The following is a 13,448-nucleotide window of genomic DNA, read 5'->3' as shown; positions in this document are numbered from 1 at the left end:
GTATGTGATGATGGATGTTAACTAAAGGTATTGTGGTAATTGTTTCACAATGGATGTAAGTCAACTTATTATTCTGTACTCTTTAAACTTATACAGTGTGCTATATGTCAATTATGTCTCAATAAAACTGGAAAAAAGAAAAGGAAATATAACACTAGTGAATGAGAAAGGTATTAGTATTGATATATCAGATGAACTCTAATTCATATATACATCAGTTGCAAGTTTAAATATTTTATTAGCAGTAAAATTTTACTTTGCAACACACCATACAATAGTTCACAGTGAGATCCACTGTACTTGACAAAAAAGATATACCCATACATTTACCAAAGTAGAAAAATGTATAGGCCACATTCTGAAGACAGTGCACTAAAACTGGAAATGAATAAAAAGGAGATTTTTAAAACCCACAGAAAAATTTAAAATACTCTCTTTGTGTATAGTAAAGATGAAAATTCAAATAAATGGGAAAAGATAGACTATGCCATCAATAGGGTTGGAACAAACTGATAACAGTTTGTAAAATAGCAAAATTAAATTCCTACCTTGAGCAATATTTAAAAATAAACTCCATATGGATGACATATTTATTTATACTTTTTGCCTCAATTTCTTCATCTTTATTTTTATTATTTAATTTTTTTTTATTTGAGTATAGTTGACATAGGATGGCAAATTTAAATGTGAAAAGTAAAGCCACTTTTATTTATTTTTTTAGTACAGGAGAAAACATAGATTTAAGATTTTGTATAATCTTGAAATACACAGACTTAGCTAAGCAGAAATCATAAATGAAAAGATTGCTAGTTTTGAATGCATAAAACAATTGTATATTGGGAAAACATCATAAACAAATTGAAAAGTAAATGACACACTGAGGTAATATTTGCAATATAGTTGATAGGTAAATGATTAGGTCATTAGTATGTAAAGAGTTCTATAAACCAATAAGAAAAGATATGAATCCAATGAAAGCTGATCAAAGATATGACAAAATAATTCACAAAGAGGAAATATAAACTATTAGTAAAATAAACTAAAAAGTTCAATGTTACTAGTGTTTAAAGATTTTATTTATTTATTCATGAGAGACAGAGAGAGAGAGAGAGGCAGAGGGAGAAGCAGTCTCCCAAGGAGCAGGGAGCCCGATGTGGGGCTCGATCCCAGGACTCTGGGAGCATGACCTGAGCCAAAGGCAGACGCTTAACCATGTGAACCACCCAAGCGCCCATCAATGTTACTAGTGTTTAAAGAAAATAAACATTATGCCACTTTCTCTGTATATAACTGGCAGATTTTTAATAATTACTATCCTTAGAGTTGAGGAAAGTTTAGAAAAACAGGCACTCTCATATACTGCTGATAGAGTAATTTATCAATATATATCAAAAGCATTAGAAGTTTGTATGCCCTTTGCCCTAACAACTACTAGCCTTCTAGGAATTAAACATAAAGAGGTATTCAGAGATGTACACTAATATATACCATGTTAAAGCGTTTTTAACGATATGGGGAAATGTTTATGCCACATTATACTATAAAAGAAGATATCAAATTGTATATATAACATGATCATAAAAAGGTTAAAATATATACACATGGCTTTAAAAATATTAAAATGTTAACAATGGTGGTTTCTATGGCAGAATTTGGGGCAATTGCTTTTTAAAATACATTTTCTCAAAAAAAATTTTTTTTCCTCCATTTTTCAAAGAGCCTATTTTACTTTTAGTGTTACAGAAAAGGGCAACTGAAAAAAGAGTCTACTCTTTTAAGAGTCGATTAGAGAAGTATCGCTCTTGAGATTGGAAGCGACCTTTAAGATTTTTAATCCAAACCCCCATTCTGCTCACTGCTAGCCCATCAGCACTTCAACTCATACTATAAAGAATATATTTTGAGGTTGCTCTTTCTTCTTTAACTATATATATATATATAAATTTGTTTATATAGCATTTTCAAAGGAGAGTCATACAAATAATTCAAGGATCAGAACATAAGACCTATGTGAATAGGTAAAGATGCTGGCTCGAAGGATGAGAGGAAGCTCTTTTAATTCTTTGCTCCCTTGCAGCAAATATTCTGGCTATGCTTTTTCTAGGTTGTCTCAGAGCCTGTTAGGTACCAGAGATGGCTTCTGTGGCTCTTAGGAAAATGCACCTGCGGACCTCTAACCAGAGAGAACACTATGAATCACGGGCCCCAGCTTTGCTGCTCTCGGAAACCCATTGCCGTGTTTGTGCGGAGGCCAAGCTTCCCAGTGGGTGCTACAAGCCAGTGACCGAGTGCATTAGGGATACTACAGCAGACCCACTCCTGGGAAACACGGGACTCGTTGGACCCCAGATCTTGCCCCCAGGACTCTGTGCTCTTTGCTGAACCAGTGAGGCCGACTCCACCGCAGCAGAGGACACCTCCCCCAACCTTCTGTCCCTTCCTCCTTCACTACTGCTCTTATTTGCTCTCCCAGGCTGGTCTCTCCGCATTTTTTTTCTCATTCAAGTATTTTTCCCTAAGAAAATCCTTGCATATTTAATCCCGTCTTGGCTGTTTGCTTCTCAGAGGACCTGAGCAAACAGAGCTTCCCAGCAGTGTTGAAATCCCAAGCCTTGCCGGGGGGGGGGGGGGGGGGGGGGGGGGCCGCCTCCCCCACTCCTCACAGTCAGCCGCCATCATTATCACCAATGCATGTCAGTGAGGCAGAAGGAAAAGAGTCGGAATGGGATTAACGGGACAGACAGCCTGTTGCAGTTTCAGGCTCTGTGAGGTAATAGACACAGATTTAGTCACATTTCATCTATTCAGATCCATCTTCCATTTCCATTACTGTTCATTTCTCCTCCCAACTTCTTGGAGTCTGGATAAATTTCTGCTGAACACACATTCACTAGTGAGACCAGTGCTGTCCAATGGAAATATAATGTGAACCACACATGTAATTTGAAATTTTCTAATAGCTGCATTGGAAAATAAAAAGAAACAGGTGAAATTACTTTTAATAATAAATTTTATTTAAGTCATTGTATCAGAAGATTATTACAGCATGTAATCAATATAAAATTATTAATGATATATTTTACTTTTTCTTGTAGTATCTCTTTGAAATCTGCCATGTATTTTATATATATTTATTTATAGCACATCTCAATTCAGACTAACTACATTTCAAATGCTCAGTAGTGCCACATAACTAGAAGCCGTATTGGGTGGTACAGAACCAGACTATTAAGTACCTTTAACATAAAAGTGAGTTTTTCCCTATTTTTGGCTTAGAAGAGCAATTGGGACTAGATGGGCATTCAGCAGATGCTTCATAGATACTTGGTTGGTTACTGTTAAATGAATATAAATAGTTGGTTATTGTTAGGTGAATGACCTAGAATGTGTGTGATATAAGGGTGTCTTACCCACATGGCTATAAGGGCTAGGGAGTAACTTGGATGATGGCCATAGGCTAGGTGGGGACTGAGGTGCATAGGGGTGCCTCTCAGCTCTAGGTGGTTATTGACATCTGTGAAGGTGAGTCTTTTGTGCTTTATCAGGAGAGAACAGAAATCTTGATTCCCATGTGAAATCTTCCAGCTTTTAATGTCAGCAATCAACTTAATTTTTTTTTTTTTTTCTTATTTGACAGAGGGAGAGAGCAAGCCAGCACAAGCAGGGGGAGTGGCAGAGGGAGAGGGAGAAGCAGGCTCCTGCTCAACAGGGAGCCTGATGTAGGGCTTGATCCCGGGACTCCAGGATTGTGACCTGAGCCAAGGGCAAGACCCTTAATGGACTGAGCCACCCAGGCGCCCCATCAATTCAAATTTAAAATGTGTATGGGTCAGTGTTTGCTTGTGGAACACACGTGTTTGTGACTAGTACTCTCTACTATATGTAACTCATTTGAAGGCAGACAAAATATAGTCACAAGTTAATTAGCATTAGCAAGAGAATTAAACAAAAAAATTATAAAAGCTGCCATGTTGCTTTTTGTGGGGGAAGGGAAGGTGTCATATGTTCTTCAAAGCTTGGGTTAGCCTCTTTCAGAAATGTTAAAATCCTGTGATTTCAGACTATGATTTCTTAATCTTTTTCTATACGTGTGCATATAGATAGAGATATCTTTAACATTTCCCTGTAGAAATATAGTTAGTTGGGACACAACACCTTTAAGTACTTGATATCACTACTGCTAACTGAACCCATGGGGCAGAAAATGCTTATTTAAATGGGACAATGTCAAGGTCCTTCCCACCCTCAACTACCAAAGAGCTTCAACCTGTTGATGGTAGATATAACCTGTCAGGAAGTCACCTTGGGATGCACAGTTACTGCACCACACCACACCACAGCTGTAACCCACACTCCCCAGAATTTGCCTGAGGTTCAGAGTGGCCAACAAGCTAAGGACCCATCCCTCTATGGTGTCACCTCCAGTGAGGGTTGAGGAAGGCGCATGTAGTAGGAAGCCCCTCCCTCCATAGGAACCAGTAGGCTCTGATATGAAATATGTGTCAGCTCTGCTAACCAGTGCCATAAACATTCTGGAATACAATCCTGTGCATCACCCAGGTTGATTGCCACATTCTTGTGGGTGGGGGATTCGGCAGTGATTCTGCAGATCTGGGCTCCAAGTTCGAGGACCTGCCATTTCTACTGGAGGTAATGCCGCTGAAGACAGACAAAACACAGAGGCAAACTTCTGTGAGACGGGTGGAGAGCAGCATTCCCTTCACCACCGGTACTGACCTGCTGTCACTCCCTTCCGGGTCTTAAGCAGAAGAGGCCGTAGAGCTAGTCAGAATAATTCAGGATTTAAACCCAGAATTTTCTGATTCCAGGGCTAGGAGGCTCCCATGAAGCTCACTGGTTCCTGGTCTTCATATCTTGCCTTCATTGCTCTCTGCTGTGCCATCCTGTGTCCCCACATCCTTCCAGCTGTTTTAGATCCAACTGGACTTTGCCATTGGATATAGAGGTGGGGTAGTAATGATTGCAACAGCTCATATTAATCAAGGCTCTTGGTCCAGCACTGAGTGTGTGACCTGAATCATTTCCATTGGATCCTCATGGCATCTGCATGGGGGAGATGCTACTATTATACCCACAGACATGGAAAGACTCAGAGGCTCATGGAGTTTAGGTCACTTATTGAGTGTTCAAAGTTGCAAAGCTAAAAAATGGTGATCCAGATTTGAACCTGGGTTTATTTTTTTTACATGCATTCATGATCTCATATTCTTCTAAAAGGATTTGAGGTTGGTATTATCGGCAGTGATAAAGCATAGAATATACTTTTATAAGAAGAAATGATTCTAATGGAAAGTAAGGGTGAGAAGGGAGATTCAGGGCAGGCTCAACCAAACCACTCTGTACAGGGGAGGACACATCTAGACTAGTCTGTGTCAAAGACTCATTTAATTTAGGTTGTTCACTGTAAATTAAGGTAATATTTTACTGGGCTGTCCACACTTGGAGCCATCAATCACTCCTCTCTTTCCTACTCTTGTCCAATCAGTTAGAACTTAATCTCCTCAAATTTATCTTTTCTCTGCCCTCACTGCTGCTCCCCCAGTTCAGGTCCTCATCATCTCTTGTTGAATATCAAAGTGGTTTCCCAACACTTCCTCCTCCGTCTCTTTTTTCCTCCACTGTCACCATAATCCAGTTGCTTTTACTCCCTAAATAACTCTTTCTTTCCATTTCTTCTCTGTTTGTTCCAGCTTAGACCCTACTATCTCTTGCCTGGATATTGTGGTCATCTAACCTGTCTCCCCAGCCCCCTGGCCTTGCCCCACTCAAATCCACCCTCCACACGCCAATTGGAAAATATCTATTCTCTGCTTAAAATTACGTATTGCCCTTTTGTGCATCAAAGGGCACTATCAAAAAAGTGAAAAGCAACCCATGGAGTGGGAGAAAAATCTTTGCAAATCATATGTCTGATAAGCAATTAATAGCCAGAATATATAAAGAACTCCTGCAATCCTACAACAAAAAAGCAAACAACTCAGTTAAAAAAATAGGCAAATAGGAAAATAAACATTTTCTCCAGAGAAGATATGCAGATAGTCCATAAGCCCATGAAAAGAGGCTCAAATCACCGATCCTTAGGGAAATGGAAATCAAAACCACAATGAGATATCACTTCATACCCATTAGCATGGCTACAATGAGACAAAAAAAACCAAAATAAATGTTGGAGAAGATATGGAGAAACCAGAATCCTTGTGCATCACTGGTGGGAATGGAACAGGGAATGGCTGCTGGGAAAAAGAGTTGGATGGTCACTCAAAAAGTGAAACATAGAGTTACCATATAATAAAATAATTCCACCTCCAAGTGTATAGCCCCAAAATTAAAAACAGGGACTCAGATAGATACTTGTACACTGATGTTTGTAGCAGCATCATTCATGATAGCCAAAAAGTGGAAACAACCCAGATGTCCATTAACAGATAAGTGCATTAACAAAATGTGGTTTGTGTGTGTGTAATTCAGCCTTAAAAGATGAAATTATGATTCATGCTACAAATGGATGAACTTTGAAAACATTATGCTAAGTGAACTAACACAAAAGGACAAAAATTGTATAATTCCACTTCTCTGAGGTACCTAGAATAGGCAAATTCATAGAGATAGAGAGTAGAATAGTGGTTGAAAGTAGACTGGGGAGGGGGCAGGGAGAGAAATGGTAATTCTCCATTAAACATTAATTCCATGTTTAATGAAGACAGGTTTTGTTTGAGATGATGAAAAGTTCTGTGAACAAATAGTCGTGATGTACAACAGTGTGAATATACTTAATGTCACTGCATCGTGCACTTAAAAATGGTTAAAATGGTGAATTTTTGGTGCATATTATACCACGATAAAAAAAAAAATTACTATCAACAAGATAAAGTCCAGGCTCCTTAGCATGGCCAAAAAACCTTTTATGACCTGACCTCCGCCAATACCCCAGGTTCATCTCCCATAAGTCTCCCTGCCTATGATAAGGTATTTGAATGATCCTCCTTTCACTGTGGGGCTCCATGCCCCCTCCTTCATTCAAATCTCAACTCAGACTTCTACCACCAGGAAGTCCCTCCCTCCCCTGACTCCTCATTCTTCATTCAGCACCCCTCATTCGTACTTTCCATCTTGCTGAAACACACAAACTTCTACTTGTCCCTCAACATGGAGTGCCATTGGAGTCCTTCTGTGAAACCCTTTTGCCCTTTCTTCGGCAGGATAGCTTCTCCCAGCATCATGTTCCTCAGTCTCTTTGTGTGGCAATCATCAGTTCACCCATCTGTCCCTCTCACTAGCTCGGGAGATTTTCTAAGGAAGAGACCACAGCACCTCAACGCACAGCAGTATAATGGAGTAAAAGGCCCACTCAGAAGCCCTTGCTGGATGACTGAATGTCTATGAATGGCCACATCTCAAACCTTTTCAATTTGGACATGAGAAAAAAAAGGCCATTGTTCTCTAGGGAAATAGAGGAAGAACTGAAATGTACTTTTCCCATCAAAGCCTTAGATGGTCTTATTGACAACCTGTGAGGAAGTAGATTCTAAAAGACATCCAAGTTTTGTTTAATTTCATTTTTGGTGGGTTGGTTCTCTTTTAGTTCTAAGGCTATACCATGAAGACCAGAAGTCAGCATTACTTCTAGCTTTAAGAAGAAGAAAAATACTAAAGGGAAAAAAAAGAAAGAAACTTTTAATAACTTCCAGGAAATGTGATTATTTGGGGGATATTTTGTTCAAGCCCTGTAACATACCCTCACCTTAAATGCCATGCCTTCATATTTTTATTCTGACTTGTATTAGCCCCTAACCTCTGCCTTCTTAACATAAATCATTATAACATCCCTCACTATTGTTTTCAGTTGTCCCTTCCAAAATCAAATGTTTAATGACAGCCAAAGTCCTTCTTAAATATAAACTTTCATGAAAGTCTAATACAGAAAGAGAGAATAAAAAATAAAGATTTTGAATACCTATTACACACTGCCTCTGGACACTGCCTTTGCCTCCTGCCTTGGTTTGCTTGGGCTGCCATAAAAAGGTACCATCAACAGGGGCGCCTGGGTGGCTCAGTCCTTACGCGTCTGCCTTCCACTCAGGTCATGATCCCAGGGTCCTGGGTTTGAGCCCTGCATCGGGCTGCCTGCTCAGTGGGAAGTCTGCTTCTCCCTCCCCCACTCCCCCTGCTTGTGTTCCCTCTCCCACTGTGTCTCTCTCTGTCAAATAAATAAATAAATAAAATCTTAAAAAAAAAAAAAAGAAGATGCCGTCAACAGAGTGGCTTTAAACAACAAAAATGTATCATCTCACAGTTTTAAAGGCTAGACACCCAAGGCTAAGGTGTTAGCAGGGTTGGTTCCTTTTGGGGGCTTACAGAAAGAATCTGTTCTGTACCTTTAGCATCCGATGGCTTGCGGGCACCCTGTGTTATCCTGGTGTCTAGAAACATCACCCTGATCTCTGCCTTCAGCCTCACGTGGTGTTTTCCCTGAGTGTGTGTGTTTGTATCCAAATTTCTCCTTTTTATAAGGAAACCAGTCACCTTGGATCAGGAGGCCCCCCCTGGTCCAGGATGACCTAATCTTAACTAATGATGTCTGCAGTGAACCTATTTCCAAATTAGGTCACAGTCTAGGAGTTAGGACTTCAATGACATGAATTTTGAGGGGCCACAATCAACCCACAGCACCACCTCATTTAATCTACCCAGCAACCCACTGAGAAATTTGTTGTCATCCCCATTTCACAGAGGATGAAATCGAGGCTGAGTGAGATTGAGTAACTAACTCAAAGGAGAACGACCAGTGAGTTGCAAAGCTGGGATTTGAAATGCGGTCTTTCTGATTATAAATCGCCGTTTTTTCCTCATTATATAAGCAAAATACCATTGTTTTCAGTCTCTGCCTGATTTCTTCTAGGCTTAGTAAATACCTGTCAACTTAGGGAGCCTGAGCCTCTTCACTGTCACATAATGATTTAGTTCCATTTCAAAATATTTAGTGAGTGCCTGCTACTGTAAGTATTTCAGACACAGGGTTCAAAGATGACTTGAAACATGTGTGAGGTTTCAAAGCACTTAAATTTTTTTTTTTTAATTTATTTATTTGAAAGAGAGAGACACAGCGAGAGAGGGAACACAAGCAGGGGGAGTGGGAGAGGGAGAAGCAGGCTTCCCGCAGAGCGGGGAGCCTGATTCGGGACTCAAACCTAGGACCCTGGGATCATGACCTGAGCCGAAGGCAGACGCTCAATGACTGAGCCACCCAGGTGCCCCAAGGCACTTAAAATTTAATGGAAGAGACAGACATATAAACAAGTCACTATTTCATAAGGAAACCTTAAGTGTTAGGCAGAGATTCAGACAACTCTCCTGTGGAGGGATTAATACTAATCAATAGGATTCAGCCAATAATTTTTATATCCTTGCACGGACGACAGGGGACTGAGGGAAACACATTTCCTCTGCTCTGGCATGCTCTCCCCTCCTCCATGGGGCTATTGCACAAGAGCTATCCAACAAGGAATTAATTTCTGAAGCAGAATAGCTTCAGAGAAGCCTGGTCTCAGCACGATGTTCCTTTCTCTCCTTTGAGGTCATTCAATCTCTCTCAGTGAAGAGGATCTGGTTCTTGAGACATTTAATCTTAGCATGAAGCAGCTTCCCTTCTTTGAGTCTGATGATGAAGTTTCCGCAAGAAAACAAGAGGGCCTTTTCTTCCTTGCCCAGGCTCACCCTGAACATCACAAATTGGCCTTTCTCTGGGGGAAAGTACACAGGAGGTTGAACGGAGCCAATCTTTTCTTTACTCTAGCTACCAGAATCAGTCTGATGGATGAAATAGTTCCCAGGAAGGCGCTTCTTCAAAGCAATGTCAAAGTCCCTTGCCTTTGAAGTCATCCATATAAACCAGTTACTATAGAACAGACACAAGTGTATGGCCCTCTCAAAGTGCACACACACACACACACACACTCCAGTATGTTACAGACTCTCAACGAGCAATGATGAATTCCATTAGGGCTTCAAAAAAAAATCTTCTTGTGGACATGAAAATACTCGTTTTAAAAATTTTCACAGGATCAGATAATTTAAGATTCTGAAACTTCCAGACAGAGCAAGCATGAGAATCAAGGCAAGAGAAAGAGAGGGGGTGCTCCTCGTTTCTAAAAGGGGAGCTCTATCATACTTTGCACTCTGGGTTTAACTAGATGTGGCCGAAAAAGGCTAGCTAGTATTTGGGTTTCGACCTCAAAAATAGAGCCTCAAATATTTTCAATTCTCTAAATCCTCCTTGCTGTTATATTTACAAATAGTTTATTTACACATACATCCAACAAATATTTATTGAACAACTATTATGTGTCAAGCCCTGGGTGTATAGAGAAGTTTTGGAGGAACTCAGACTCAGGATTATGGTAATGACAATGTCAATGTTAACCACAAACAGATAAAAATGCCAGCTTTTGTGTTGCTAAGGACTATCCTTCATTGTGCCTGTGTCTGGGGTGGATGGGACAACCATTCTGTTGTAGGTTGATGCAGGACCAAAGTTAATGGCTCACTTGGGTCTTCATGAATAAGAATGGTAGATGTAAAATACTCTAAGACATAGCTCTGTGTTGGAGATAAGCTATGTCAGTAAGGGAGAAAACTAAGAAAGAAATGAGTGAAAAAATCTTTCTTCCAACAGAAAAATTGCCAGTGCTAATATGTGTGTTTTTGGAGTAAGCAGACACTAAGTATAAAACAACATTCTTTTACATTTGATTATGTGGCTAACGCAGATGTATTAGTCAGAACGCTTTTGGCTATAAGAATAGACAATCCATTCAAAGTGGCTAAGATAATAAGGATATTTATTATTTTACACAGCAATGAAATCTGGAGGTCAGGTGATATCTGAGGTGTTTGGTTTTGTTTTGTTTTTTGTTTTTGTTTTTTTTAAATATCTGAGTCTTTAATTCAGCAGCTAACAAGTTCATCAGAGATGCCACATTCTTCCCATCTTTTATTACCTCATTCTCACTGTGTTGGCTTTTGGCTCCAGACATATTCCCTCATGGTGGCAAGATGTCTACGGCAGCTCTCAGCATCCTATCCTCACAAGACTGTATCCAATGGCCTAAGGAGAAAATCTTCCTTTGCATTCCTTTTCAACAGCAAGGAGAACCTTCCAAAATCTCCCTAATATACCTTTTTTTTTATATTCCCGCTGTACCTAACACAGTGCTTTGTATCCAGTACTGAAAAGCTATCTTGATGAACTGATTGTAGTAAGGTTCCTTCAAGAAATTGTCAAAACTTGGGGCGCCTGGGTGGCTCAGTTGGTTAAGCGACTGCCTTCGGCTCAGGACATGATCCTGGAGTCCCGGGATCGAGTCCCACATCGGGCTCCCTGCTCAGCAGGGAGTCTGCTTCTCCCTCTGACCCTCCTCCCTCTCATGCTCTCTGTCTCTCATTGTCTCTCTCGCAAATAAATAAAATCTTAAAAAAAAAAAAAAAAAAAAAAAGAAATTGTCAAAACAAGAAAAGACACCAAAGTATGAGATACCTCGGCACTATTGGTGCTAAATCTTTCTTTGCAGATGCAGAGGCCCTCCCCCAGCCTTACACAATGGGCTCCCAACTGTGGATGCACACTGATTTCACCTGCAGGGCTTTCAACACCTATGACTCGATCCCACCCACAGAGCTCCTGATTTTTGTATAGAGCAAAGTCTGGGTACTGAAACATTTTAAAGCTCTCTAGGTGATTCTAACGTGCAGTCAAGGTTGAACACCTACATCAAAATCCCCTGGATGGTTTACTAAAACACAGATTCCTGGACCCACCGTCAGAGTTTCTAATCACGAGGTCTGAGGTGGGGTCCAACACTCTGCATTCACGGGTTCCCAGGAGATGTCCATGCTGCTGGTGGGGCACGCGTCAAGAACCCTGGCTCTAAGACGCAGTTTAGCAAACCCATAATCCCATATAGGTCATGGGTCTGATTTGGACTGTTTTTTTTATAGCCCATGAGCTAAGAATGGTTTCACATTTTTAAAGGGTTGTAAAGAGACAAAAACAAAGCAACAAAAATAAAGAATATGGAACAAGGACTGCAAAGCCTAACGAGATCCAATATCGGGCTTCTTACAGAAAATGTTTGCTCTTGCCCTAGACTCCTGCTCTAGAATATCATGAAGTCTGATGGGGGAAAAAGTAAGAATCTTAAGGAACAAGAGAAGAACTGTGGTGGGAAAAATTGTTCTGGTAGGGAGGGGGGAAACTATAAACACAGCTAAAAGATGATTAATCCCCTACTATGTGCCAAGAGAATGGCATACTTTCCTTTATCCTGACGACAATACATTATTATTACTCCCATTTTATAAAAGATTAGAAAATTGAGGCTTAGGAGACTTAACTTACTAGACTATCCAGCTAGTAACTGATAGAACTATGATTCAAAGATTTCTCCCAACCACACTATGTCAGAAAAAGTTTCTAACTCTGTTTAGAAGTGGCTGTAACTCCCAGAGTGAGTCCAAAAAATACAGTAAATACTAAAAGTACTATTTTTTTTTTCCAGTGGTTCAATTCAATTTGTTGTTGACTGATTGTTTCTCAGGCACTGTGCAATAAAAATACATGAACTATTACCCCTGCTCTCAAGGAACTTACTGTCTAGCGTGAGAGACAGACGTGGGAGGAAACCCATACAGAGTCCAATGAGGGCTTAGAGGACAGAGTGGGCCGGCAAGACTTCACAGAGCAGAGGCTCTTGAAGGATGTTAGCTGTCCAGATGGAAAGGCTTAGGAAGATTTCCCAGCAGAGAAAACAGTATTGATAATCCAATACAGACAAATCCCAAATGGAAGAATTTTACTCCCAGGATTCCTGCAGCCAGAGAGCTCACTGCGGCCTCAGGCTCCGGTTGTAGAGACAGCTAGGCAGCTAACAGGGAGGAGACCCCTGGTTTACAAGCCTAGGAACAGCCAGTGACCATAGCAGTGAGTGTGTGACCGTAAACGTTGGTCCAGTTTCAGTAAAATGAGAAGCTTTCGATTCTGTTTCATGGTTTGGGGCAGTCATTTCCAAGCAAAGTTATTAAAAGAAGGGCTTGTTTCAGTTAATGGTTAGTCTGTTGATGGACGGGGAGAGTTGTAAGTGAACATGCGATAATAATGATACAAGGCTTGGGTTTCACACACCACTTTTGGCCAGAACAATCTGAAACCACCGACCTGTCGTGCCAGATTGAGAAGGCAGGCAGGGTTCAGTGCCACACTTCTCTTGTTAGTTTCAAGAGACTAGTATTTTCACTTCTCATTTGAATTCGTTTTTAAGGGTCAAGGTGCAGATGAAGCCATTAGGCAAGGAGTACTTTTCTGATTGATCAGGACTGTGTTCTGAGGCTACAGAGATGAGTAAAACGGAGGCTTGTGCACAAGGAATTTGCAG

This window comes from Phoca vitulina, unplaced genomic scaffold, assembly GCF_004348235.1.
Source record: "Phoca vitulina isolate PV1807 unplaced genomic scaffold, GSC_HSeal_1.0 scaffold71, whole genome shotgun sequence".
NCBI lineage: Eukaryota > Metazoa > Chordata > Mammalia > Carnivora > Phocidae > Phoca > Phoca vitulina.
Note: the sequence above shows the minus strand (reverse complement) of the source record.